The following is a 26,918-nucleotide window of genomic DNA, read 5'->3' on the forward strand; positions in this document are numbered from 1 at the left end:
GGTGGCTTCCGCGTTCCTATAGTTACCGCTTTCCCCTGTAGAAAGAAGCTTTGACCAGAGCCTCCAGCCGCACAGATCTGTGGATTTACTCACAGCCCAGCAGCGACTTTGTTGATGCTGGTGCCCTTTACTCCTAGTTTATGGGTGTCAAGTAGAATTCCCTCTGTCTCTCTCTGCGTCTTTGACTTTAGGTTTCTCACTTCTCTTTCCACATTTGTATCCTATGTTGACCTAGTCGCTATGTCCCAAATGTGCCTTGTCAACCTCTACTGGTCTACCATTGTCACCATGTGAAACGTTGCATGACTGGGGTTCAGGTTTGGCAATGTCTCCCTCAAGATGCTCTGAAATTGTGCCCACCCCAAGGCATCCCTCTCTCCCTTCAGCCTGACACTGCCTCACTCCTGACAGACCTGTAGCAATTTCTAGAATGATGCAAACAGCATAGACCTGACTATATGTTGTTTACGGAGCTTCAGCGCTCTCATCCTTACAGTAGCTCAGATGACATGAGCTATATTACTCATTTACTTCAGACACCCAGAGCTCAGGTGTCTAAGGGGACAAGGCAGAAGATCCACTTGTAAGGACTAGCTGTGAGAAGTCTCCACAGCCTGGAGCACAGCCCCTGGGACAGATGTTCAGATGAAAACCCTTTAAAGAGCTCTTCTGGTTGGAAGGAAGGATACAGATATTTGCTGGCTGAATCCTGCAGTGCACCTGTGCCTCCATCAGCATAAACTACAACTGAGGGTGTGACTAACATCCTTCTTGACCGTGGGAGGATGGGGAGATGAGTGCCTATGTGGTGAAAGTGAATTTTAAATGTGTCGTGTAAGGAGGGAAAGACGGTAAGTAGAACTGCATGGTAGACTTCTTTGGATTCTTAGGGATAGCATTCTCTGTAGAGACTATGCACAGATTTGGGTCATTTCTTGAGAGATGACCACAGAAGTATTGTAACTGCCAGTTGACAGTTCAGGCACTTTTCTGACAAGTCATTACCTCTGTCCTCTTTGTCCTAATCTGAATCTGTGCGCCATGGCACTCAGTTGCTTTTCTTCTAATCCTCGAGAGTAATGATTCTTTTCTGTGCGACCAGGAAGATGTGTGCTGCTTTTCTGCTTCTAGAAATGTAACTCTGTCTTACCTTTGTTAGAACCTGCTTTCAACAATTCTTGGGTTTTTAACAAGAAATAATAGACTTTAGTTCAGCCACATAAACTCCAAAGAACAAAAAGACCTGTGTTTTTCTTATATTCAAGAGTAAAATGACTATATCTACTGTTATTGAATGAAAAATTGATAACAACTTTTCATACTATACATATAGTGCATATAATAATATATAAAATATCTATCTATCTATCTATCTATCTATCTATCTATATTTGTCATTCTGTAAACCAGGTATAAACTTCACTATATTACTAGCTGTTACAAACAAGTGTTTTCCATTTATTAGAAACTAATAAACAAGAATAATTTGACCTATACTCATTGAGGGATACAGGACTTTCTCACCAGAGTGAGCCTTGTTTGACTTCATGTAACTTTTTAACTTTACTGCAGTATCTGAGAAGGAAAATTGATTTAACCTGTACATTTCTCTTGCTATTACTTGGATTGTGTTTTAGAACATTTGTTTGCTTATAAAGCAACTAAATGGTTCTTCTGTGTGTTTTGTTAGTTGCACAAATAGGGTGGCTTTCACTCTGACACTCCTCTGCTCATGTCCACCTGTTCCCTACCTTCTCTTGCTCCACCCTTCCCGCCCTAGGAGTTTCCTCAGGAGCTCCCCGTCTGCTTTCCTGTCTTAGTTATTTTTAACCTGAATTCACATATGAGAGAAAATATGCAGTATTTGCCTCTGAGTCTTGTTTCTTCTGTTGCTAACCATTATCTTCTCCAGTTCTGTCCATTTCCCCATAGGGAGATTGGTTGAGTTTGTTTTAGTTCTGGGTATCAAACTCAGAGCCTTGCATGTCCAAGGCCAGCGCTCTACCCCGAGCTTCAGCTCACAGCCCGGCTGTTTACCTCTAACAGGAGAAAAGCCATCTGCAGGACTGCTTGTTTTAGGAGGTCGAGCTTATGAGCAGCTTTACTAAAGAGATGGCCACTTTCAACAGGAAAGCACTTGTGTGGGGTGGTGGGTGGCTTCAAGTAGGCACAGGGTGTGTGGCTTTCTAGATGGGGTGGTGACATGAGACACTAGGTAGAAGGGGAGGTACTAGCACATCAAAAGACTAGGGATGTTAAGGGCAGATGGCCATTCTGGAAGGCTTGTACTGATTTAGTGTGTGAGTTCATATATGTCATACCAGAAAAACTGTAACTAGTATCAACCAAGAATACAAAACAGCTTTGTTTCCCATAATTGGTCCACGTGGAAAGCTCTCTCTTACTTCCTGCTAAGTATCTCAGAGATGTGTTTGTCATGGCTTTCAGTTGAATTCATGCAAACAAATAATTACTTGTCACATCATTGATTTCATTTTCATTGTGTTTAAATTACTTATTGCTAGATTTGTATGCTTAGAGTAAAATACTGTATTCTTCCCATTAAATTGTTACCCCAGTCAGGGAAGAGGGTGAGGATTGCCCATTGACGTCAGTTGACCTTCCACTATTAAGGTTTACCTGTGGAGAATGTTCTTTTAGGGAGTTTTAATTTATTTCACCTGTTTGGTGCAATGCCTGAATGTGTGACGACCCTGAGTGTGGGAAAGCAGCTATAAGAGGGGTTCCTGTGTCGAGTGCATTCTGAAGGGTAATAATAATATGATTTGGATTCTTTCACGGACTCTGCAACAAATTGGATTAGTTCAGTTAAAATTTGAACATAGTGCTTCATAAATAAAAAAAGAAAAAATAAACTTAATTCTTTTCAATGGTGACATCACTTTTCTAGTTAAAAAATTCAAAAGCTCGAAAGTTGCCATGGAACAGAGCAGGTTCCTGATATTTCCTGCAGTGTCACGTTGCTGTCCGGCTGTTGGCTGTCAGTACAACTGCTGTGGGTTCTTTGCGGTTAAGGCTGTTTTTGCTGCCAAAATTGTAAGTTCTCTCACTACTCTCTGTCTTGGTTGACTGTGTTTCCTGTCCATGTCCCTGGGCTGCTCAGAATGTGCTGCCATAACACTCAGCAGGGCTTCAGCTTGATCCTTTGTAGAGTTTGTCTGGGTTTTCTCTACTGTACCTTCCTCTTGGCTCTGTTCAGTTTCCTTTTTTCCTACGTTGTGGATACTAGCGTTCTCCACTGTGGATACTAACGTTCTCTTGCTTGTTTTGGTTTCCTGTTCGTTTCTTTTTGATAAGAAGTTTCCTAGGTCTTGACACCACACTTTGAACTCCAGTCTCTGGAGAGGTGACAGCTCTTCTGCCTTTCTGGGAACAAAGGGCACAGGATTCCCTTCTTTACATCTGCTTTCACATGTTCAGGGCGCCATACATACAAGTCATGGTGTGGAACTTGCTGGTTTCTGAGGACCCGTGGCTCTCAGTGTATGTTCATCTCACTGAGAGATAATAACATCTCAGTTACATGGGTTTTTAAACCCTGGTGGGGAGCACAGCTCAGCCCTCCACAGCTTTGGAGGAAAGACAGGCAGTTGGAAGGTACTGCCAGGCCAGTTCTGGTAAGAGATCTCTGCTGGTCACCATTTCCCATTCTCACAGCTCAGCGTTCTCTGGTTAGTCCCACAAGAGTATCCTGCAGATTTGACTTGCTCTGACATTCCCACCATCACCTTCTCTCAGCGAGGATCTCATGGAGCCAGAACTTAGCTGCAAGACACTGAACTCCCGAGTGCTGCGATCCTAGGCACACACACTGCTCCTATCAGGCACACACCGCTCTTCTTGAAAGTCAATAAACTTTATGTAAATAGAACTTTTTGTTGTTGTTTCTTACCATATTTAAAATGAAAGTCATCATTGAACTCGAGTGAAGACGTTGATTTCATAGCCATTTGGGACACAGACCTGACAGCTCACACAAGTTGTGCTCTGGCAGACACATAAATGTATTGTGCTTTGGGGAGCTATCACCGAGGTCATTTCCGCTGTGCTTTTGGCCGGCTGTCTTTCTGAACAGTACTTTATGAAACAGTGCTGCTGAGGAGAAAGAGCAGGACTGTGGGATCTAGCAACTGCCTTTGAGTTGCAGCTTGCAGCCTGAGGCAGAGGACTTTGTTCTGTCTCTCCCCGTCTTGCTGTGTGCCCTTCCTATGACCTACACTTACTGTTCTGTGCAGCGACCCCCTCTCTATCTGCTCTGACTAAGCGCTGGGATTCAAATGTCTTAGAAGGGGAAGGGACTCCTTTCTGACTTGTCCACCTCTCTTCTTGGTGTCTAAAACAGTACGTTACACATTACGGAACTTGTCCTAGCTTTTGTTGTGAAAAACACAGTGATAGAAGCTGCTTCAGGGAGAAAGAGTTCATCTTAGCTCAGCGTGCTAGGGTATGGTTGGTTCATCATTACAGAGAGGTTGCAGAGGCAAGAGTGTGAGACACGCGGCCTCAGGCAGAAGCAGAGGAACAGTTGAATGCATGCATGGCGACACTCACCTTGTTTCTACCACTCTTAAACAGCCTAAAACCCTAAAACCCAGGGAATGGTACCACCCATAGTGGGCAGCTCTTCTCTCCTCAGCTAATGTCCTGACAGTCCTCTGTTAGACATACCCACAGTCCCCGCTAGTCTAGACAATTCTCTTAGAGACTTTGAGGTGATGAAGTGAAGTTGACGGTGATAGCTAACCATGATAGAACCCAACATATTGTCACAGAATTAACGTGGGGTTCTTAAGAACATTAATTCAAACTTGTGTGTAGGTCTTTCTTTGTGGAAAACCTGAGCTATCCATTTGTAACTCTAGTACTTAACTCAAAGACAACTGAAAATAAAAGGTTTTAATTTCTGGCTAACGTAAGAAATGGTGCATCCTCACATACGTGTTACTTTGAGGTTCCAGGATGATTGTGTCAGGAAAGAAACCTGTAACAAACGTGGGCTGATTGAAGGCATTGGGTGGATGTCAGTGGAGGTAGGTGGTGGGGATTGCCGAGGTGATTTCCTTGAGGAAGTACCTGGTTACATGACTTGACATGTAGTCTGGTCTGCCTGGACAAGTGTTGGTGATTTATTGTCACAGAAAAAGAATCAAAGGACTTGCTCATCCTAGCTGCCCACCTTTGATTCTGTGTTAAATATGTCACCACGCTGTCTTATTTCTACTGTAAAGAGCAGACACAGGGAAGACTGTGGATTCAGAAACAAACTAAATATATTCTTTGTCCTGAATTGTTTATTATAGCCAGTGAATACTTTGAAAAAGATTAGGTTCCAGGTCTTTGATTATAATTTTTGGTAAGCGATGTAGGAAAATACAGTCCCATATATTTAATCCTATCACTCGGCAAGCAGAGTCTAGCAGATCTCAGTTAGTTCAAGCCTAGCAGGGTCTAAATAGTGAGTCCCAGTGCAGCCAAGGTTATTACAGAGGCTCGGTCTCAACAAAGCTTCCCCTGTGTGCACAAGTCATCCTGGTGAAGCCCTCTGCACTGCTGGTGAAAAGCACACCTTCCTGACCCAGCTCTCCTCTGTCTTCCTCTAGTTGCTTACTCTCACACCCTACCTACAGCCTGACTAAAATTCTAGCATCTGCCTCCTGTCACCATGCTGTTCTTCCAGTTTCCTTAACGGCAGCTTTCTGAATCGTGGTTGAGCTAGCAGCTCCCGTGCACTTGTAGCACTGGCATTTGTGTGGGTTTCCCTTTGTCCCTTGCCTTTCAAAGGGCTCCACTTGTTTAGTGTATTTCTTTACACTTTGGTCTCTATAGTTTTGGGTTTAATTTTGCATTTCTAAAAGCCTTATTTTATATGAGAGAATGGAAGGAGTGTTCTGCAGCCAAATTTGTACAGGGAATGCCTCATGAGGCAATTTATGCACATCTGCAGTTCTCTGATGCATTCAAACAAGATTTATCAAGAGAAATAATGATTTTTAGTATTTCCTGGAAGGGAAAAATTCTTTCCTCTTTGCTTGCTTTGAAATAGGTTTTGGAACTCATATTTTGGGAAATGCTGTTAATATGTTTGTAGACAGGGAATTTAGGTCTTTTGTCCTGATTCTGCTCTTGACCATATCTGAGATAAATTGATTGTGGGTCCAAAGTATTCCAACCCTCCTCTCCTTCCTTAAAGTACCACTGATGCAGGTCAAAATGAGTTTCTTCTAAACATGTTTCTATATTTAAAAAAGCAAACTATAGTGTGTATAAGTGTATGTTTGTATTTATCTGTATATATATATATGTGCATATAACTTACAGGATTTAAGAATGTATGAATATTATCAGACATATACAGTCATATTCATTTTAAGAAAGAACTGGCCTGTAGGCTTCCTGTCCAGCCTACAAGAAAAGTTCAACCCCTTTTAGTGAAGTCCTAGAGGTAACTTCCCAGAGGCCGACAGTGCTGTGTGAGTCCGAGCTTTGCCTCAGCCTATACCTTTATATCAATTCAGTAATACATTGTTTGGGGTGAATATGCATTTCCTATTACAGAACTAAATGTCTGTACTTTCCCACCTATGACAGTTAAAACGTTCCTGTCACGACACTCCATTCCCCTTGTCCAGTCAGTGTACTAAAGCAGAATGCAGGAGACGTCTCAGTGCAAGGCCCCTTGGTCTGAAAGCATGCCAAGTGAGTGACGTTGAAGAACGTGTTAAATAAAGCATGCTGAGTTTCTTGACAATGTGAAATGTATTGGTTTGTTTGTCTTAAAGTTACATTTGTTTTTTGTGTTTATGGGTGTGGGTACACACATGCCCTGGCAAGTGTGTGTAAGTGTGTGTGTGTGTGTGTGTGTGTGTGTGTGTGTGTGTGTGGCAGATCATGGGGTTTCCTTCCTCCACAAGTGCCAGGGATCAAACTGGACTCATCAGGCTTAGCAGCAAAGCACCTCCACCTGATGAGCTGTATTATGCTAAAAGTTTTATAATATCAAACATTTATTTTTAATACTTTTAATTGTATGTGTCTATCTGAATGTCGTATCTGTAGGTATGTCTGTCTGTCTGTACGTCTGTCTGAGTGCATGTGAGTGCAGTTGCCCCCAGAAGTATTGATGGGATCCCTTGCAGCTGACATCACGTGAGCTGACTGATGTGGTGTTGAACTGAACTCGGGTTCTTTGCCAGAGCAGTGCTCTTGACCGCCGTGCCTCCCACGAGCCTGGCTTGTTAGTTTTAGTCTTTATTTTATCGGGTCTGTTGCCATCACATTTCTATGAATGCTGCCGACCTTCCTTGGATTCTGTGTTCTTGCATTTGCTTCCTCCCTGTGGTTCTGTTTTAAGTGTCTGTGTGTCACAAGCACTGTGTGTTGAATTTGAAGAACTCTCCTGTCATACACCTGTGTCAGGTTTTCACTAATTCATTACGCTGCCTTCATGGGCTTCTTTATAATGACCATTAAGGTTCATGGTTCATCCTCCCTTACAAAGCATTATCATTCTCACCGCCCTCCTTTTCAGCAGTGCTAATTTCCTTTCCCATTTCTCATTTGAAAACCTGGTAATTGAATCAGTTGTTTGAGACCTGTGGAGAAGACATGAAAGTTTGCTCTGCATTTAAAAAATAAATTTTTAAAATTATTTCTAGTTCTGTGTATTTGTGTGTCTCTGGGTGGACATTTGCATGCAGGTGCAGGTGCCCTTGGAGGCCGGAAGAGGGTGTTGGATCCCTTTGAACTAGAGTTAGAGATGTGGTGAGCAGCTCAAGGTGGGTGCTTAGGAACTGACCTCTGCTGCTTTGCAAGAACCAGTCATGTGCTTAACCCAGAACCAGCCCTTAGCCCTCAGCCCTCAGACCCCAGACCTCAGCCTCCAGACCTCAGCCCTCAGACCCCAGCCCTCAGCCCCCAGACCTAAGCCCTCAGCCCTCAGACCCCAGCCCTCAGCCCCCAGACCTAAGCCCTCAGCCCTCAGACCCCAGACCGCAGCCCCCAGACCCCAGACCTCAGCCCTCAGACCCCAGACCTCAGCCCTTAGCCTCCAGCCCCCAGCCCCCCAGCCCTCAGCCCTCAGCCCCCAGACCTAAGCCCTCAGACCCCAGACCTCAGCCCTCCAATCCCCCTTTCTCCTAGTTTCCATTTCGTTGATTTTTCTGAGCTGCATTATTCAGTTCAGTATTGTAATTACTTGATTTTTTTCTTTCCTTCTTTTCTTTTTTCATTTTTCTTTTTTCTTTTTGGTCCAAAGTGTTATTTAGTCTATTCTGATTATTAAGAAGAGTTACTGGTGTAGTTATCCTGTAAGGAAAGCTAATAGTCTGGTTTAATCGTTTCTAGTTTATCCCGTGGAATATGTAGGAGCCTTAAAATGTCTAATGAATGATTTCCTGGTCACCTATGCTATCTTGTAATGAATGGTGTGCCTCCCTTGCTTGTCAGAGCAGGAGCCCTACCTACAGTAGTGCCTTTCTGTTGAGAAGTTCGCTGCAGTGAGACATGGAAAGCTGTCTGACTCTGACTCAGTCACTGAGCCCCTCACACGCTGGTGGCTGCTTACTGGCCGCTGGACTCAGGCTTCTTGGTCCACCTACCACCTTGTGTTCCTTCACAAGCAACAGTTTAACCCATTGTCTTCTGCACAGTGTTGTGGATTAGAGCGTATGTGGACATCAGCACAGCCTTGTCACGGATGTTGAGAATGAACACCTCTTCTTTTAAGGTCAAGGGTGTGCTTTCACCTTTTATGCCATCATTTGGGATGATTTCCTGGTTATATTTATCTTTCTGTACATTCTGGTGTTATTTTAAACATCTAAACACATTTTCCATATGTACAAAAAATGCTGAGAGCTCCTCTTTATAATCACTGTTGTTATCAAAAATATTTGGTATTATGGGATTGTGTTGACTTGAACTACTGATAATGAAAATGGTTCATAAAATATTTGGTAGAAAACTTAAAAATACTAGAGAACTGTAAGTTATTTATAACCATTGTATGGTTTTGAGAATACCATCCTTTAAAGAGTATCAAGCGTTATTCAAGTAACACTGCAATTTTCTCTTTTCTGTAACAGAAAAAGGGCAGTGGGGAGTGGACCAGGACCAGAGTGACAAAGAGAAGAGGAGTAGAGGAGCAGGCACAGTGGACAGTAAAGGCTCAGGTCATGATGCCAGCCTAGTTCAGGATTCTCTTTCTGGATATTGTTGTTGTTGTTTAAGCTGAGACCCTCCACCGCAGGCTGCCCTTGACTTTCATACAGCTGGAGATGACCTTGAACTTCTCCTCCTGTGTCCATATCCAGAGTGCCAGGACTACATCTGATCTGTGCAGTGCCAAGCACACCCACTAATACCTGAGCTGCTCCCCCTCTATGTTTCCCTTAGAGCTGTCCCAGAGAATGCATTTACTTGCTTGACCTTACTTCTTTGGGACATGGGTTTTTGAACAGAAAGGAAGAGGACTAAGCAAGACACATGGTAAAGGGAATTGTCCCAACTCGACCTTAAGCTGAGCAAATGTCTAGTAAACTAGTAAAAGTTGCACTTTAAAGCTTCCTCCTGGGAAGCTCTCCATGTTTGGCATGTACATGTATGCATATGCAGCAGTTTCAGGAATATACCCTCTCTCGTGTATCTCCTGGAGGTGGCAAGAGACGTGCAGTCCTGCGGAAACTTGGTCCTTATTTATGTGCCTGAGATTTCATGTGATACAGACTCTCGTTTTAAGTGCCTACCTCATTACCTATCTGAGTTTCTATAAACCAGGAGCTTCTGCTGCATGTTAATTTTATATACTTGGCTTACCTGTCCAAGGAAGGCTTTGTGGTCTTTGGTTTTCATAGCACTGGAAAGCTTTGTTAATCTAGGGCTAGTGTGTAAACACTGAAGTTAGAGGGAAGAGACGCCCTGTGCAAGGTAGTGTCTCTCAAACTCTGTCTCTGCAGATGATAGGGTTGTTAGTGACAGATCCTGAGAAATCTCAGCTCTGACCTCTTAAGTCTTGGGAGGGGTAGAAAGGCCGCACTTGTCCCGAGCTTCCAGAGGACGCTGATGGCGCAACAAGTAGCACGGTGTGAGAGGGTGGAGCCGAGGGAGGAGCTGAGGGAGGAGCCCAGAGTAAGGGGAGGGGATTTCCCAAAGAAGCTGCCTACTGCCCATGGAGAGAAATAACTGGGGCCGACCTCGCTGTTGCCTTGAGGGAATTGGTTCTCACTTAGGTTCTTAACCATTTTTTGAAGCAAAGCATCTCCCTATTCTATAAAGTTAAGACTTGAGAGGCGGGTTTGCTAATAATGAGGGTAGAGATGCTGTTGGTTTTAGTGTCCCAGCCCTTGGATAATGTCATTCGAAAGACAAATGTGTGGAACTGGCTGAATAGGAAGACTACTGATCGTTTGTGTTAGCGACACGATTTAGTGAGTAAGAAGAGTACTGATCGTTTGTGTTAGCGATAGGATTTAGTGAGTAAGAAGAGTACTGATCGTTTATGTTAGCGACACGATTTAGTAAGTCAAACTTGGGTATCAGTAAGCCATTTATTACAGGAAATAGAAAAAGTTAAATTCTGATACATCGCAGGGTGAAACCCATGGTTATTTACAGATATTGTGTCCTGGAAATGTGTGTCTTTATGTTCATAATACTGTATATCAATAGGACTAAAATTATTATGGCAAAAAACCAGGAGTTAGGTTTTTGTAGTAAACCTTCAAAGTCTGCCTTATACGTTGTGTCTAAGAACACCTCAATCTAATACGTTGTGTCTAAGAACACCTCAATCTAATAAGTTATGTCTAAGAGCACCTCAATCTAATATGTTATGTCTAAGAGCACCTCAATCTAATATGTCTAAGAACACCTCAATGTAGTCGCCAAGCAAGGCTGCTGCCTCGCTTGTTCTTGTGTCACTCAGAGCAGGGGCTGCTCCCATTCTCCTCAGTTTACCTGGGAAGACCACCACAGTCGCAGCTACAGAGCAAAGACGTTCTGGCAGCAGCAGGTAGGTGGTGCCCTGGTTGCAGGGCTTGACAGTTTCTCCACGACACTCAGTTTCTCTGCTGTTTGTAAGTTTATCTCGGTAAATTTTAGAAAGACTGTCTTAGAAATGGCTGTGAAGTAGCATTCGAATGCTCAGGTTTCCACGGCTGGGTTCACCTTCAGGTGCCGCTCAGCCCGTGGTGGAGAGCGGCATTTAAACTCTGGATGATTTGTGTGCGCTAAGTGCATAGATTTACTGCTGCAGTTTGAACATTTTTAAATTAAAATATATCTTTCATTCTGAATGTATTGATTTGCACATCTCTGTGTCAATATTAAGTCAAGTGAATTTTCCAATAAGTTCAAAAAGATGTGGCAGGGCGAGCGGAGTGTATTAGATTTCTAGCGGTTTCTTCTTGTCTGGCTTTGGGCAGCTTTCTTAGTGTTGGTCAGAATTTATTTTAAAGACAGTGCTCTAATCTAATAACTCTTCCCATGCCTCTTAGAAGTTTTGTGGATAAATTGTTTCTGGAAACCTTGATGCATTTCTGGACATCTCTTTAATAAAGAATGTAGGTAAACATAATTTTACATCTTTATAAAATATACTATTATTTGGATTTTAATTGGTTCATAGGAGTATTTTTTCTTTATATGTATTTTTTTAATTTAGAGAAATTACACTTAAAAATAATAGCATAGTAGTCCCTGTCAGTTCATTGGAAATGTTAAATTCTTTCATGAAAGTTAAAACACTGACATAATGCAGTCATGATTCTGAAGTAGACATGTGAATAGACAGTTTATGTTGGATTTTATAGGTGTGGCAACATGTAGTTGGACTAGGGAAGAATGTTGTTACCAGGTGCTTAGTGTGGGTGAGAGGGCCACCCACTCCGCAGTGGGATGACAGAAGCTGACACCCTGGCTCTCCAGGCGATGCTCCTCAAGGTCCTTCATACATTCACTGGATCATCATTTCAACACATGCTGTGTGGACATGCTCATATTCATGATGTGCCATTAATCCACCATTGACTTTGGAAGATAAACATTTAATATATGTGTGCGATGTGTGGTAAAGAAATGGCAGGGATGGTCTTCCACCAGGGAGACTCTATAGGTCTGTAAAATGCTGATAGAAGAAGGGAGAGGCATAAATGGAGAAACAGAAGCGTGGACTAGGGATTTGGAAAGTGATCCTAAGAGGAGGGGATGCTTCCCCTTAAAGTGGTGTTTGCACTGTAGCCTGACAATCACCCCACTGTAAACCAGTTCTTCCTAGTGCTTTTCATTCTCCGGCACACCGAGGAGAATCGCACTGTGATATAAACCCAGTTTCTGTAAATAGTACTCTAGCGCCAGTAAACAGGATAGCATGGGCTCCTTGATTTTGATCAATTAGCCCTTCAGGAATTTCAGTCCCTATGCAACAAAACTCAACTTTGATTTTGAACAAAGTAACTCATTTCAGCAGAAGCACAGCTAACAGTTTATAATCTAAATTAATAAACACTTTATAATCTGCTACTGGATATTATGCCAAGATTTTACACACGCCTGCTCACTTAGCCTTAGCACTTGCCTCTAACATGGCCTTCTGCCCAGCTCTGCAAGCTGGCGGTAAAGACTTAGGTTTAGTACTCCCCGGCCTTGAAGCATAGACTGGAATCTGGGTTGGGGGCTGTGTCTCCAGGGTGCAGAAACGAAGGCTGTAGCATGGCCGTGCGTGCGCCTCTAACACAGGACTCTTGGGACTTTTAGTTACTGGAGTTGTGCTGTCCTTGCTTCCTAAGGAAAGATCCTGTCTTGGAAATGCAGTTGATAACTTTTCTAGCTTGAAGTATGATTGTAAATTGAAAATAAATAAAAAGCTTTAACCTCAGTAATATTTCTTATGGTCCTGTATTTATAGACGGGTATAGATTTCTAGTAACTCTTTGTTAAGCAATTAAATATGCACTTACATAAAATAATGTTCTTAAATGAATTTATATGTTTATTATTCAGTGAGCAGGTAAAATTTTTATTTTCCTAGGCATAATATTGGCATGCCTTTCAGGTTCCTGTATCAGAATTTTTACAAAACTTTGTGCAGCAAAACCGAAACTGTTAAAAACACAGGTCTGAGCGCCAGGGCTGCTGTGTCTTCGGTCATCTGCTTAATCCCGCTCCCTGCACACATCAATACCACCTAACTCCACTCTACCAGCAGTAATTGGCTGATGGAGTAGAAGATATAGATTTGTTTTCTTGATGACTCCTTGACTTTTTTCCTCTGGTAATACTAATAGAATTCCAAATCCGTACTGGTGCGGTCATGTCAGGAGCAGGTCAACAGTCATGTCAAGGTCCTATTGGAAAGCTCACAGCCGACATCTTAATTCAGACTTAGCTTCCTTCTCACTTGGATGTGCGGCTGTAAGCAGTATTTTCCAGGCCCAGCTCTCTATTATAACGGAATTCATTTAGTTCAAAGGGGATAGTTCTGCATGTGAATTATGTGACCGGCTACCCTGCAGTGAATGGAATATATAAAAATCTGGGCATCTCATCTGTGTGCTGGGATACATGTTTCTGTTGTCACGTTATATAGACTGAACAAGACTTGGAAATCCTTTACCATTTTCTTCCTGCAATCAGATTTCATGTTACATAGTTTGCAGTAGTGAAACATGATTTAATTGTTTGAAGTTCTAGGAAAGTGTCCTTTGACTTTAAGTTGGAGCTTAACCATAGGAGAATTGCCCACCAGTTTGTCATGAGTGCTCCAATTTGCATTCTGTGATATGTCTTCATAATAAAAAATGAGTTCATAATGGCCAATGAACTTTCAAATGATTAAATTGCTTTGCTTGGGGGAATAAAAATGCAAGCTAAAGCAGGCCCGGTATTAATACATGGATGTAGACGTGACTGTGTAACTGTGTGTGTGTGTTGACATATGCACCGTGCCCCTCACATGGTTCATTGTCTCTCTCATCACTGATTGGTCCGCCTGTGAGCTGTGCCACTTGCAGGTAGGTGGGTATAACTGCACTCACCCTGTGGCAGACACAAATAGGTAATGGCGACTTTGGTCTATCAGATTTACATTTTTTTTTCTTTTAATCAAGGTTTTGAAATGAATGGGAACTGAGGGCAGAACTCGGGGTTAGAAGACAGAGGAAGCTGTGAGCCCTTGGACTTCCTCGGGGACGTAGACAGAGGCATGCTAATTGTCGTGTACAGTTTTACACTTTGTAGTCTGTCCTAAGTCTTTCTCATGATGCTGAAGTCTGCGCAGACCTGTGCAGCGCAGCTCTGTGTGTTTGCTGCACTCATGGCCCTGCACGTGTGCAGACTGCACACCCGGGCACACCGGCCGGGTTACCAGACTGATAGTTTCTGCTGCCTCCTCACTTGTGTAGAAGGCCAAAGCCATCAAACTGGAAGCCGAGGAAGAGCCAGTCAGCAATCTTGAGCTATGATGCACTGCTCTTTTCCATCACTTGTGTTTTAAATCTGAGCCACCTGGAATTTTGACCAATAAATCCAAATCTTTATTTTAGGCAAATAAAATCACCCATTTCTGCATGTCTCAGAGTGAAACTGTTTTTTTTTAATAGTATAAATCCAGTTGATTTTCTCTCAAGATAATGACTGAGTGCGCTCACAGCAAGAGCATATTTGATGTCGTTTCATGCTTTTATTATGTAGTTGTGAGAAGTAAGAATTACAACCTTTTTCAGGGCCAAGTACAAAACAAAATAAAATAATACTTTGCCTGACAGTTGTCTGAACAGCAAACCATCTGCCCAGTCGCAGTTGAACCTCAGCCTTACAAAAGGTCAGACATTTGCCTCGGCCAGGACATTCGCCTGTCTGCTGTCCTTCCTCTTCTGGGAGCCCTTGGTTGTTCTGCTCTAAACCTGCGGATGTGGCCAGTACAGAGCAACCATAGCCTCAAACTGCTGCCTTCCTGCCCTCTGAACTCTTTATCTCAGGGTGTCACAGATGTGCTTTAACATTGTTTAAATACATGCAAAAATTCCCTTTACCATTTATTTATAAAACAATACATTAATTCTCGATTTGCTCAGGTTTCCTCAGAATCGTCATGCCCTCTAAAACATGTGGATTTGTGTGACTAGTTGTTCAGGCACCAGACGGTGCCCTGTGTCTAGGAAGAAACTAACTGACATTTTCCAAACTCATGTTTGAGTTTCTTAGGGATCAAAGAGTTAAAGTAATCTCTTACCTTATTGTAGGCAGTAGTGTGGATGTGAGATTGATTTTTATATTTCTCCAGCCCCTGAATTTGATCTTGAGCTTTCCCACCTTTGTGGTTTCCTGGGCAAGCATACTAAGGAGGAAAGGACCCAGACCACAGTGACTTTGGACTGTTGTGGTGACATTCGCCAGGAGAATAGTAGTGTTGCTTGGGAAGTTTATGGAGGAGCCGAGTGACTGTAACACACGAGAAGTACATCATGGATACTCAGAAATGTTGCTTCCGTCCCCTCTTTGCTTAGACCTGCGGCTGTTTCTCCTCACATAGGTAAAGGGTGGCCCTGCTGCCTGCAGTTAGAGAAACCATTCAGTACTGAGCAGAGTTTCTGAGTGTGTTGTGGGAGCAGAAGGACACCTCTTGACATAACCTAGAGGAGCTCTAGGGGTTCTAGTCATCTCTGTCAGCTTCAGGCAGTCCCTGAAGCACTTATGGCCTTGTTGGTTTCTATCAGAATCTCCATGGCAGCATCTGGGTCATAGGCTGGGCTGGGCCTGGGGAAATGGAGACCATTGAGAGAATCCTGCACTGCAGCCGAGTACTGGACAGTGTAAGGAAGACATGGTTTAGGGGCTCCTCTACTCTGCAAAGGACGCTGAGCGTGCCTGGTACGTGTCCGGTATGAGCTCATTTGCTCAGATTGAATTCCTGCTGGAAATGGTATCCAGTGATGGGCATGTCTAGAATAATCTGCATTTGTCATAGCCTGACGCTAGTCCCACTGGTGCCTGTATGTGTTTAGATTATGCAGTTACTTGCTTTTGAAAAATTGTCTTTTCTGTGCTGTTTGCGCAAAGTAAACAATTCCTGTGTTCTGTTCAAAATAATTCAGTAAATATATTTACCTAAGCCATTAATTGAGCTTTCTCTCCATTTTGTTATTTGAGTATTACTATTTGAATGCAGTTTGTGGCATAATTAGTAGCCAGGTTATGTTAGCTGTGAGAAGGACATCTAGCAGTTTTGACACTGAGAATTATAAGACAAAAGACAGATTTGTGCTATGGCCATAACTAACAAGAAGTTCAAAACATAAACCGTCACCTTGGGCTCTGGTAACATAAATAACATTCCTTTTTCTCAATGTTTTACTTCAAAGTTTATGTAAGCAACTCATCTCTTGTCAGCTTTCTCTCTTTCTGCTTAATTAAATTTAGAAAATAGCATCCCCCCTCCCCACTGGATCACTCCAGAGTTCATGTTTGTTGAATTTTTAAAAATAACATTTTTGTGTCTGTGTTTAATGGTTCAGATACTTATCAGAGGTCATTCATTCTAAGAGAAAGGGGATGACATTCAACTTAACATTTCTTCCCAACTTTACAGACTGTCTCTTTAATTAAAGAGTTGAAAATTGTGCTAGTCCTTTGCGCTGAATAGCTGACATAAAATGCTGGCACTGTGTTTTGCTGATTTTTTTTTCTTCCAAGTGACCACAATTATTTTAATGCTTTTAATGCAACTTTGCCCATTTTTGAACAACAAAGACCTCTTCAAATGTCTCACATTGCTTAATCCAGAGAAACAGCGTGATAGTGGGGTGAATTCTGAGTGCACAAAGAACTGTTGGAGGGGACAGTGAGGGCATCTCTCGGATAAGCTTCCAATACGATGAGAGTGATAACAGGTCTGCCACTTGTGCAGAAGACAAGCAGGCTCTTACAGCATTTGACTTTACAAAGTGTCGTTGTATCTGTTTAGAAAGCATATTTTAGATAAATGACCTGGGAACGATAGTGAATGTTTTGTATCCCGAGGTATCCATCATGTTTTAACATTTCTTAAGTAGATACAAAAGTTACCTTTGAAATTTTTTTTATGAAGATGTGTTCTCAATTTGTAAGGTTTCTACTTAAGTTTTATTATTAACACTTGCTTTGCTCAGAATTGTCGTCCCCTCTAAAATATGTGGCCGTTTATGTGACTAGTTGTTCACAGCGTCATATATATTAGTCTCAGTATCTGGCCTCTCAGACTTAATAGATGAGAGCATCACAAGGATGTAGCCCAGACAGTGGTGTGTATTACACAGAGATTTGCTGGGGCTGGAGAAATGGCTCAGGTTAAGAGTGTATTCTGTTCTTGGAAAGACCCAGGTTCAGCTCCTAAGAGCCGAAGTGCGCAATTCAGAGCTGCCCGTAACTCGAGCTCCAGGATATCCCAGCACCTCTGGCCTCTGAGACTGCCTGCACTCACCACATGGAGACAGACACACAAATACCCATAGTGTATATACCCATAATGAAACCAACACTTTAAAACCTAGTGTATAGCCAGACTGGGAAACGTACACAAGAAAACAGAAGAATTAGAGTGCTGGTTCCTAACTTGTTCATCTTGGGGCTTTGGGCAAATAGTGTTAGTCCTTGCTAAGATTGTTTCATCAGTGAGGCTGTTGTATAGATTAGGGTATCATCTCTTACTGTGTGTGCCATAAAGCTGAGTGCTCACGGACTCACAGGAGCAGGCAGGAATATATGTGTATATTCTGGAGTCACAAGGGGCAGGTAGGAATACATACGTATATTCTGGAGTCACGGGGGCAGTCAGGAATATATGTGTATATTCTGGAGTCACAGGGGCAGGTAGGAATAAATACGTATACTCTGGACTCACAAGGGGCAGGTAGGAATAAATACATATATTCTGGAGTCACAAAGGGCAGGTAAGAATATATACGTATATTCTGGAGTCACAAGGGGCAGGTAGGAATATATATGTATATTCTGGAGTCACAAAGGGCAGGTAGGAATATATACGTATATTCTGGAGTCACAAGGGGCAGGTAGGAATATATATGTATATTCTGGAGTCACAAGGGGCAGGTAGGAATAAATATGTATATTCTGGAGTCACAGGGGCAGGTAGGAATAAATATGTGTATTCTGGAGTCACAGGGGCAGGTAGGAATATATACGTATATTCTGGAGTCACAAGGGGCAGGTAGGAATATATACGTATATTCTGGAGTCACAGGGGCAGGTAGGAATAAATATGTATATTCTGGAGTCACAGGGGCAGGTAGGAATATATACGTATATTCTGGAGTCACAGGGGCAGGTAGGAATACATACGTATATTCTGGAGTCACAGGGGCAGGTAGGAATACATACGTATATTCTCGAGTCACAGGGGCAGGTAGGAATACATACGTATATTCTGGAGTCACAGGGGCAGGCAGGAATATATACGTATATTCTGGAGTCACAGGGGCAGGTAGGAATATATGTGTATATTCTGGAGTCACGGGGGCAGGTAGGAATACATACGTATATTCTGGAGTCACGGGCAGGTAGGAATATATGTGTATATTCTGGAGTCACAGGGGCAGGTAGGAATACATACGTATATTCTGGAGTCACAGGGGCAGGCAGGAATATATACGTATATTCTGGAGTCACAGGGGCAGGTAGGAATATATGTGTATATTCTGGAGTCACAGGGGCAGGTAGGAATACATACGTATATTCTGGAGTCACAGGGGCAGGTAGGAATATATGTGTATATTCTGGAGTCACAGGGGCAGGTAGGAATACATACGTATATTCTGGAGTCACAGGGGCAGGTAGGAATATACACGTGTATTCTGGAGTTGTCGAGTACTTACCTTGTTGTTTGTTTGTTTTAGACAAAGTCTGGTACTTGTCCTACCCTGCCCAGTATATTAGACTCACAAGCCAGGCCACTCTGCCCAGCTTGACAACACACTCGTCTTGTGACCACACTTAGTGTGTCAGGCTTTGCCTTTGTTTGTTCACTTCAGTGACTTGGAATCTATAAACTATATCACTTCACTATAAGTTAGTCTAGTCACAGCCTCCTGGGGTGGCACATGTGTTAGTAGACCCAAGGTAAGCTTGGATTTTCTAGCTGTTTGGAAGCTGCTCTGACTAAGCCTCTGTTCACACATCACATGATGACCAAAGGGTGTAAATGAAGGGCAGGGATGCCTTCCTCTCTCAGGTGGATGGGGCCTTTCCCAAGCATCTCTTACTGTCGAGAGCCTCATTTCTTTCCAGTTATTTTACAAACATTTCCAAGTTCCACACCTTTCCGGCTATCTTTTCTTAATGTTTGTTAATGCTTCAAATGGACTGCCCAGCAGTAAAGCATGTTGGGATATTTTCCTCTCATTGATCACTACAAAGCAGTCTATGTCATGTCAGTTTGGGGGTAAGTGAAAAGGCTTAGCATTTTGTAGTTAGTTGAACATTGTTTGAGTTTGTAACACTAAAGCCAGTAATTTATTAAACTTGGGTCAAATAGAAGTTTTTCCTTTTTTTTCTAGAGATGCGTGCATGGTGAATTCATGAACTGCTGAGATCTGTTCCTTTCTAATGAACACTGGCTTTCATCCTAAGTTTTCTGTCCTCCAGTGTGGTTTGATGGGATCAGAGAAGTGCAGTGGTATAGTTGCTTGTTCTGATGGCTTAAAAAATAAATGTCTGGGCTTGAAGTGGCCTGGAAATCATGCTGACAAGAGGACTCCTTTACAGATTCCTACCTGCATGTGCTTAATTCTGTCTACCTCCTGACTCAAGCTGTGGCCCAGCACAGATGCTGTGGTGGCTACAGACAGAGCCATCTTGGTGGTTGGAAGCATCCTGCCTCCAGGTAAAAGCAGCCTCCTTGCTGAGAATGAATGTCATTTCCTTTGAGAACTTACTCATTATTAACCCATTTTAGCCCCTCTAAGGAACTCCTCTCCTAAGGTCCCTCCTTTAAGAGAATGCACAGTCTTGACTTTGTGGGCAGTTGCTCAACACACTTCCTGAATGATATTTGAACAGTCAGAGCCCTTCTGTCAGGGACTTGAGCAGGTTTGAATAGTATGGATGGACTCTTCTTCCTTGTCCTGGAGACAGACTTTACAGTGCAGTGGAAGTCATTCACAGCAGGAAGAGGAAGGCGCTGGGGTCCTGCTGCAATGCGTGTAGTATATCTGTTACCTTACTGAACAAAATACCTTCTCCAAGCAAGTATGACCAAACGTTTACTGATGAAATTGAAGCTGACAGACTAAATAGTGTACCCAATAACAAGTCTTTTCTATTCATTTTCTAGTTTTAAACATTGTTCAGAATGACTAGATGACTCTGGTGTGCAGTTGGACCCTGTTCGGCAGCCTGCTTGAGCTGTGCTCCCCACTATCTTTGGAGTGCTCCTGAGTGCTAGTGCTCGCCTTTCATTGTTGGCCTCTTCTGGAGCTCATGTCTACTCACGTGCTCTTTGAAACGTGGGCTTATTTGATCCATCATCAAAATATCAGCCAGAGAACAATGGTTATTATCTTCCTTGCTTACCAAATAAAAGCATCCATTGCTTTATTTGGTTTTGAATAGAGTGACGTATCTCCTTTCAGATGACTGCTTCTAACATAGTTAGCTGATGAAACACGTCACCTTATTGAGCATATGGGTTCCAGGTTGTGGCACTGCTCCTGTTTGTCATCTGGACCACTCATGTGTTAAATCTTGACCACCGTCTATCCCCCTTGGACGTTTTCCCATTTACAGTAACTAGCAGTGCTCTTCTGCATGTGACTGAGTGACTCTTCTGTGTGTGATAGAAACTTTAGCTTCCTCCTCATCCCCCTATTGCATAGTAGTTTGCAGCATTGATACATCTCATTGTCACGTCTCTTGCGTCAGAGTCATCCAGTTACCTTCAGCTTTCCCTCCTGTCCTAACAGCGTCCGTCTCCTTTTGTTGAACCTTTGCCTTTGCTCTTTACCGTGCGTTTCCACATCAGCATTGGAGAGGCCAGGTCAAAATATTAGTCACATCTCTCCAGCTCAGCAGTGCGGAACAGAGGGAGTCCTCCGCCAGCTTACAAGACATGGCCCAATACTACTGCTCCTCTGTGTGGACTGTGCTGCTCTGTCCTCTCCCCAGTAGCAGCAGCCTGGGCCAGTAGCTCTCCCTCCACTGTGATTCTCTTTCTTTGAGGACACTGGAACTCTCTCCCTTGCCGACTAGAGGTGTTTGCCAACTCTAAAACTTTTCCTTCTTTGCTTTGCTTTCGATCCCTCCCTCCCTCCCTCCCTCCCTCCCTCCCTCCCTCCCTCCATGTGTACTTGTGGCATCACATACCTTTTCTCCCTAGAAAGTAGGTATCGCGCAGGGAATCGACAGTGTTCGTTCACATCTGTGTGCCCATAATGGCAAGCACTAGTCGATGCTCAGCAGACACAAGTCAGTGTTTGCATAAAGGAGTGCACACCATGACCACAGTGTGTTCTGCATCTTGAGGTAACATCACATACGTTCATCATATATTTTAATGGCTGCATGATACTATCACATAGCTATAAAATATTCCTTATCCTAAAGACTCATTTTTATACTGCTGTAAATAATAGTTTGGTGAACATCTTTGTGACCTGAAGGTCTTTCCTCCCAAGAAACATAACACATGCATGTAATTACTCACTTACATATGTTACCTCAGTAGAATCACTTTAGTGAAGACTGTAGATATCAGATATTCAAAGCCAATGGCTGTTATAAGTTAATCATCAGTGTCTGAATACATGTAACATCAGACAAGTTCAGCACTGTATGTAGACATTGTTCCTGCCTTAATTGGGCACGTTCATAAATTGAATGTAAGGGAAAATAATTTATGGGGAGATCCAGCTTGGATATGGTGCGTGCACCTCTTACGCCGCAGCTCACAGCTTCGGTGGCGTGAAGCTTTATCATGGATAACAGAGCATTGATGATACTGATCACGGATTGTAGAAGAAAGAGCTGGGTCCGTAAACACGCGGGGGCAGTAACACCTGTGTTGCTGAGTGGTGCTCAGTTTTATAGCTGTACATTCATAGCAATAAAACCCTTTTAGTATTTAATGGTTTCCCTGAAAATAGCTGTATTACTGTGAATCTAAAAGCCTAATCTTCCAGCCACAGGTTTCCAATAGAAACAATTGTTTTAATGGCATTAGAGGAAATTGTGTTTTATTAGGAGTAAAACTCTTGCACTGTCCGTAGTACCTGGTGCACTGTGGCGCTATGTACAAACATGGAATCCCAGTGTCTGAGTCAACATTGTTTATCATAACGTTCATAATCATTCTTCACGCATCAATTTAATGTTGCTTTTGGATGGTTGCTTTTCTTGGTCATTTTCAAAGTTCTTAAGACTAAGAAAATAATAAAGGAAGGAGTATAAGCGGTAGAGTGTGCACTTCTTTATTATTTGGATGGATGGGTTAAACTTCCCTATAGAGAACAACTGCATCCATGGAGTGCTTTCATATGTTATTCATAACGTTTGCCCAAGTATCGGTGTCTGTGGACTGTGTGTAAGAAAGAGGAAAACGTCCCAGCTGCCGTCTGTGTGTACCGACCTCAGCTAAGAGCAGCTACAATAGTGACAGGAGCTCCACCTCCTTAGGAAAGTGCAGACCACCTTAGGAAGGCTCAGGCCTCCCTGTGCTGTCAGGACGTCCATGCTTAAGACCGTGGCATGGAAACTCATATAAAACATGGTTTTAGCTTTACTGATTATCTTTTTTTCCCCTACTGTTCAATTAGCTGAACCGAGAGTGAATGAAGCCAATCTCTTGTGTTAAGAAAGGTTCTACTCATGGTGCTTTGGGAAGAGCTAGCCAGGTACTGTTTGTTTAATTTTCTTTTGTTTAGAATCACACAGGTCAGAGCACAAAGAAAGGCATCGCATGTTGTTTTGTTTATTGCTTTTTGAGCCTTAAATATAGTCACTAGAACTTTCTCCACCTGCAAATATGGGGATGTCGTCGTGTTATCTTAATGTTTAGAAGGAAGAGGAGAGAAAACCAATGTGCTGTGAGAATGACCTGCTGTTACGGCGTTGGATCAACAGTGTGGCCTTGGGCTGTGAAATCTGCACGTGTGTACTGGTCCTCCCCAGTCAGAGTGACACAAGCGTGCATTGTCCACGTCTCCCACTACTAATCATTATTGGAATAAAACCCGGAACTCCTGGAAATGATAAACATTTTACTTTGTCTTTGAAAATGTCCGTAAGTTTCTTACAGAGTACTCACTTCTATTTTCAAGCACGTCCTACCAGCATTCAGAAACACCTCTACGTTCATTTGTAGCAGTACATTTCTCCCTTCTGAACCCTTCCCAGGCTTCCCTAGCGTTGAGGGAGGAGAGCAGCTTGTAAATCTGAGCCAAGAGAAAGTTCTGAGTGTAAAACCTATCCAAGATAATAAGGTCACAGACACATCTTTGTAGCCTAATTTCTTAAAGGTCCTTGCAGCCGCCTTTCTCCTTCCGTGGGCTATTGGCACACTCCATTTACAACACTGCATAAGCTATAACTTCCTGCGTATGCTTTCTTGAGTTTTCCTTCTGCAAAGACAAGACTCTCCCAGAATGATGGCACAGATGTGAATTTCACGTCTGTGGTTGCTGCATTAAGATATGTTAGCTTATTCTAGTGTGGCCGTACACTGGAGAAAACTTGTGGCTAGAATGAAAAACAGTGACACAGGCCATTGTGGCAGACTTTGATTTTGCTTTCTCTGTTGCTTGGAGTTAAGATTGACTCAGTGATGTAATGTGTGGAGTCACACTGAGTGTTTGCTGTGCTGCAGAAAACTAATGGAAACATTCACTTGGGGAAAGACAAATGGTGTTAAATGAGAAAACACACCATGAATTGCAAATGGAGCTGAGTTAATTTGTTGCTACAGTAGTGTTGCCCTACTGTTAAATGAAGGCTGTGTAATTATCTTGCTGGCAGAGATAATGTCAAAACCTCATTTCTCCTTACATGCCTCGTTTTTACATGAGGGCTAATTGAGCTGCAAGGTGGCAGCCGATTAGATGTGGCCATCATCCGGGCCTTTTGCTCAGTTTGCAAAGAATGCTGCTCCCTTTTAAAGTGAGGACTTTGATCAGACATAAGGAAGATATTAAAGAAACTTCTAAAAATCCTGCGTAATTCACAGGACCTCTTCTGTTGGTAAATTATCTTGGATAAACGGTCCTTCTTCCACAAACCTTCTCCAGTCTTCTGACATCTGTATACCATACAGGTAAAGAAACACACTTTTGTAAGAAAATTATATTGTTGTCCAGTCAAAAGTTACTTGTCTTTTGCTTTTTAGTGTCTGAAAGATTACAACTTTTCAGAGGTTGGAAATAAAATGTCTTCAGTTGAAGTAGTGTGGAAATAACACTCTATTGATGTTAGTCCTGTTGACATTTAGCTGCCGGGGCTAAGACTACTGCCGATCTTCCCTTCCTCACAGCAGTGTCTTGTAGAGTTCGGTGTCTGTCTCTAGTACCCTCTCATTAACTTTGGTGCCTTCTGGGAGAAGGGAGACAGCAAACTTTTCTACTAAATGTCCCAAGAGGTGAGTGCTGAGAAGTGGGGCTATTCTGTGGTTTCTGGTGTTCTGAAGAGAAGCCGGACACAGCTCCCTCCAAGGGGAGGGCGCAGAGTGTCCGCATGCCTGCAAGGAAATGAGCATTCTGTTGGCCAAGCTCTTGGCTGAATGTAGTTCTACAGAGGCTCCAACACTAGATTTCTAACAGGCTTAGCAGGAAGGCTTCCTTCCTGTGGAGGTCTGAGTTGGAAGGACAGCGACCAGAGAGAGAGGTTCTGTGGCGTGTGACACAGGTTAGCCTGCAGTACAAATGCTGTGGCTAGGTAGTTCTCCCAAGGCAGGAACCCCCACTGCAGGAGCAACAAAAGGCCACCTCAGTAAAGGAAGCACAGCACCGTGTTCTATGTACTGTTCCTGGTTTTGATTGTTTTGCAGACTAAGGATGGGACCAAGGGCTTTGTACTTCCCAGCACATGGCCTGTCACAGAGCTTCATGTCTCAGCCTCAGCCCCTTTACACTTTTGTAAATTTCCTCGTGGGCTGGAATAGCAGCGGAGATGCCTGGCCTTTCCTGAGCGTTTCCTCAGTAACAAGTGCATTGGTGCCCTTTGCGACGAGGGTCTGGGCTGCCAGGCTTCTCTTGCCAACCAGAGGAGCGTCAAGTGCAGAGGGCTCAGAACATACATCCTCAGGATTGCTCTGCTAAGCAGCGACACTGGTCATGGTGTGTGTGCATCAGATGTCTCCATCTCACTGTGTTGATGGGCAAAGCAGAGCAGCCTGACTCCCTTAGCTGAGTAGTAAGGCACAGCCGCGCTTGCTGTGGGTGTCTCAGTTCCCTCAAGTTGGCTCTGTGCTCCCTTATTTTCATTCCTACCCTTAACAGCAGGGTCATTCCCTTTGTCCCAGACAGAAGTGCTCCAGCTGTGCTCCATGAAGACTTTGTCTCCTTGAGGTGCCTCAGGCCCAGCAGAATGTGCCAGAGACTGGTTAAGTGAGCCAGCATCCAGCCTGGCACAGCCATTCATGCACTTATGTTCTGAGCAGGATGTGTGTAAGAAGACTTCAGAGGTTGCAAGCTCCTGGGCTGTGCCCGTGAGTTGCTGTTTCCAGCTCAGTGTGAATGTGCTTATGCACTTAGGGTGCTCTTTCTACTGTGGCTGCAGGATAGGCTGAGCTCCTTCAGGACTGTCTTCTACTAGGCTGTGCCCCTTCAGGACTGTCTTCTACTAGGCTGTGCCCCTTCAGGACTGTCTTCTACTAGGCTGTGCCCCTTCAGGACTGTCTTCTAGTCTGTGCCCCTTCAGGACTGTCTTCTACTAGGCTGTGCCCCTTCAGGACTGTCTTCTAGGCAGTGCATCTCCTTCCCAAGCTCTGGACACTCGTTCGGTCAGTTGGACTTGCTAGAGTTAAGCCAGATTCCTGGAGCACAAAGGCAGCTACACATTGCCTGTACCCAGGAGCTTCATATAAAGAACAGATTTTTGTCTACTTGTGTTAGACACCAATGTAACTGATTAAAGAAATATCAAAATTCTAACATACTTGTTAAATAAGCTTGAACTAGAATCATTCCCAGAGGAGCGTTTCCCGTGCTTCAGAGCACGGCACTGCCCAGTAGGGAGTGTGGTTCGATTGCAGAAGGAAGACCACCATGAGCCTCTCCATCCCTGCCCAGTAGTGTCTGAGCTTCATGCTCTCCCTTGCACCTCCTGCCCCTCTTACAGGATGAGGATAAAGGACAGTTCATTCGATGCTTTAATTCCCAGAGCTTCATTTTATCACATTTCCTGTCTTGTTCAAGGGAAGGTTAGACTTACTAAGCTTTCTTTCCTCTGTGTTGTGAAAATGTCCTTACCATAGGCAATGCCAGTTTTAAAGATCTTAAAAATAGAGCTGTCTTAGCAAAAAGTGAAAGTGAAAATGTTTACTGATAAATACTCGAGGAAAATCATACTCAGGGTGATTAGTGGTTCTTACCCCTAGAAATTTCTCCAGCACAGGACACAGATAGTCATTGCTAGCTGTTCTGGCTGAGCATGCCGGGGTGCCCACACCATGTTCCTGTAGGAGACAGTTCTCTGCCTCAGACGTCAGCACTGCGGGGCTCTAACAAAGGACATTGAAAACTGGGTGAAAAGAGAGGAGGAGGAAGGCAAGAAAACATTGCAGCTCACTCAGGTCTGATGAGGACAGATGACTCAGGGTAGAGCTCTTTAGGACTTTAATCTCTCAAACTCTGCTCTCATGTTGTCAGTCCTGAGCAAGCACAGTCTGGTTTCCCCACAGCTGCACTGAAGCTGATGGTCCTTCC

At 43.4% G+C, this 26,918-nt stretch overlaps 1 protein-coding gene across 12 annotated transcripts in view; it reads left to right on the top strand.

Annotated features, from left to right (window-relative positions):
* The window catches only part of Gpatch2 (G patch domain containing 2), a 140,697-nt gene that overhangs the window by 33,952 nt on the left and 79,827 nt on the right, over window positions 1–26,918 (top strand). The window contains exon 6 of one of the 12 annotated variants that reach the window (XM_008769846.4): window positions 1–26,918. This exon is cut by the window's left edge and continues 16,448 nt beyond it; it is cut by the window's right edge and continues 17,713 nt beyond it. The exons of the other annotated variants lie outside the window; for them this stretch is intronic. The gene's annotated coding sequence lies outside the window, so the exon portion shown is untranslated. 12 annotated transcript variants of the gene reach the window in all.

This window comes from Rattus norvegicus, chromosome 13 (assembly GCF_036323735.1).
Source record: "Rattus norvegicus strain BN/NHsdMcwi chromosome 13, GRCr8, whole genome shotgun sequence".
In the NCBI taxonomy this organism is placed as follows: domain Eukaryota; kingdom Metazoa; phylum Chordata; class Mammalia; order Rodentia; family Muridae; genus Rattus; species Rattus norvegicus.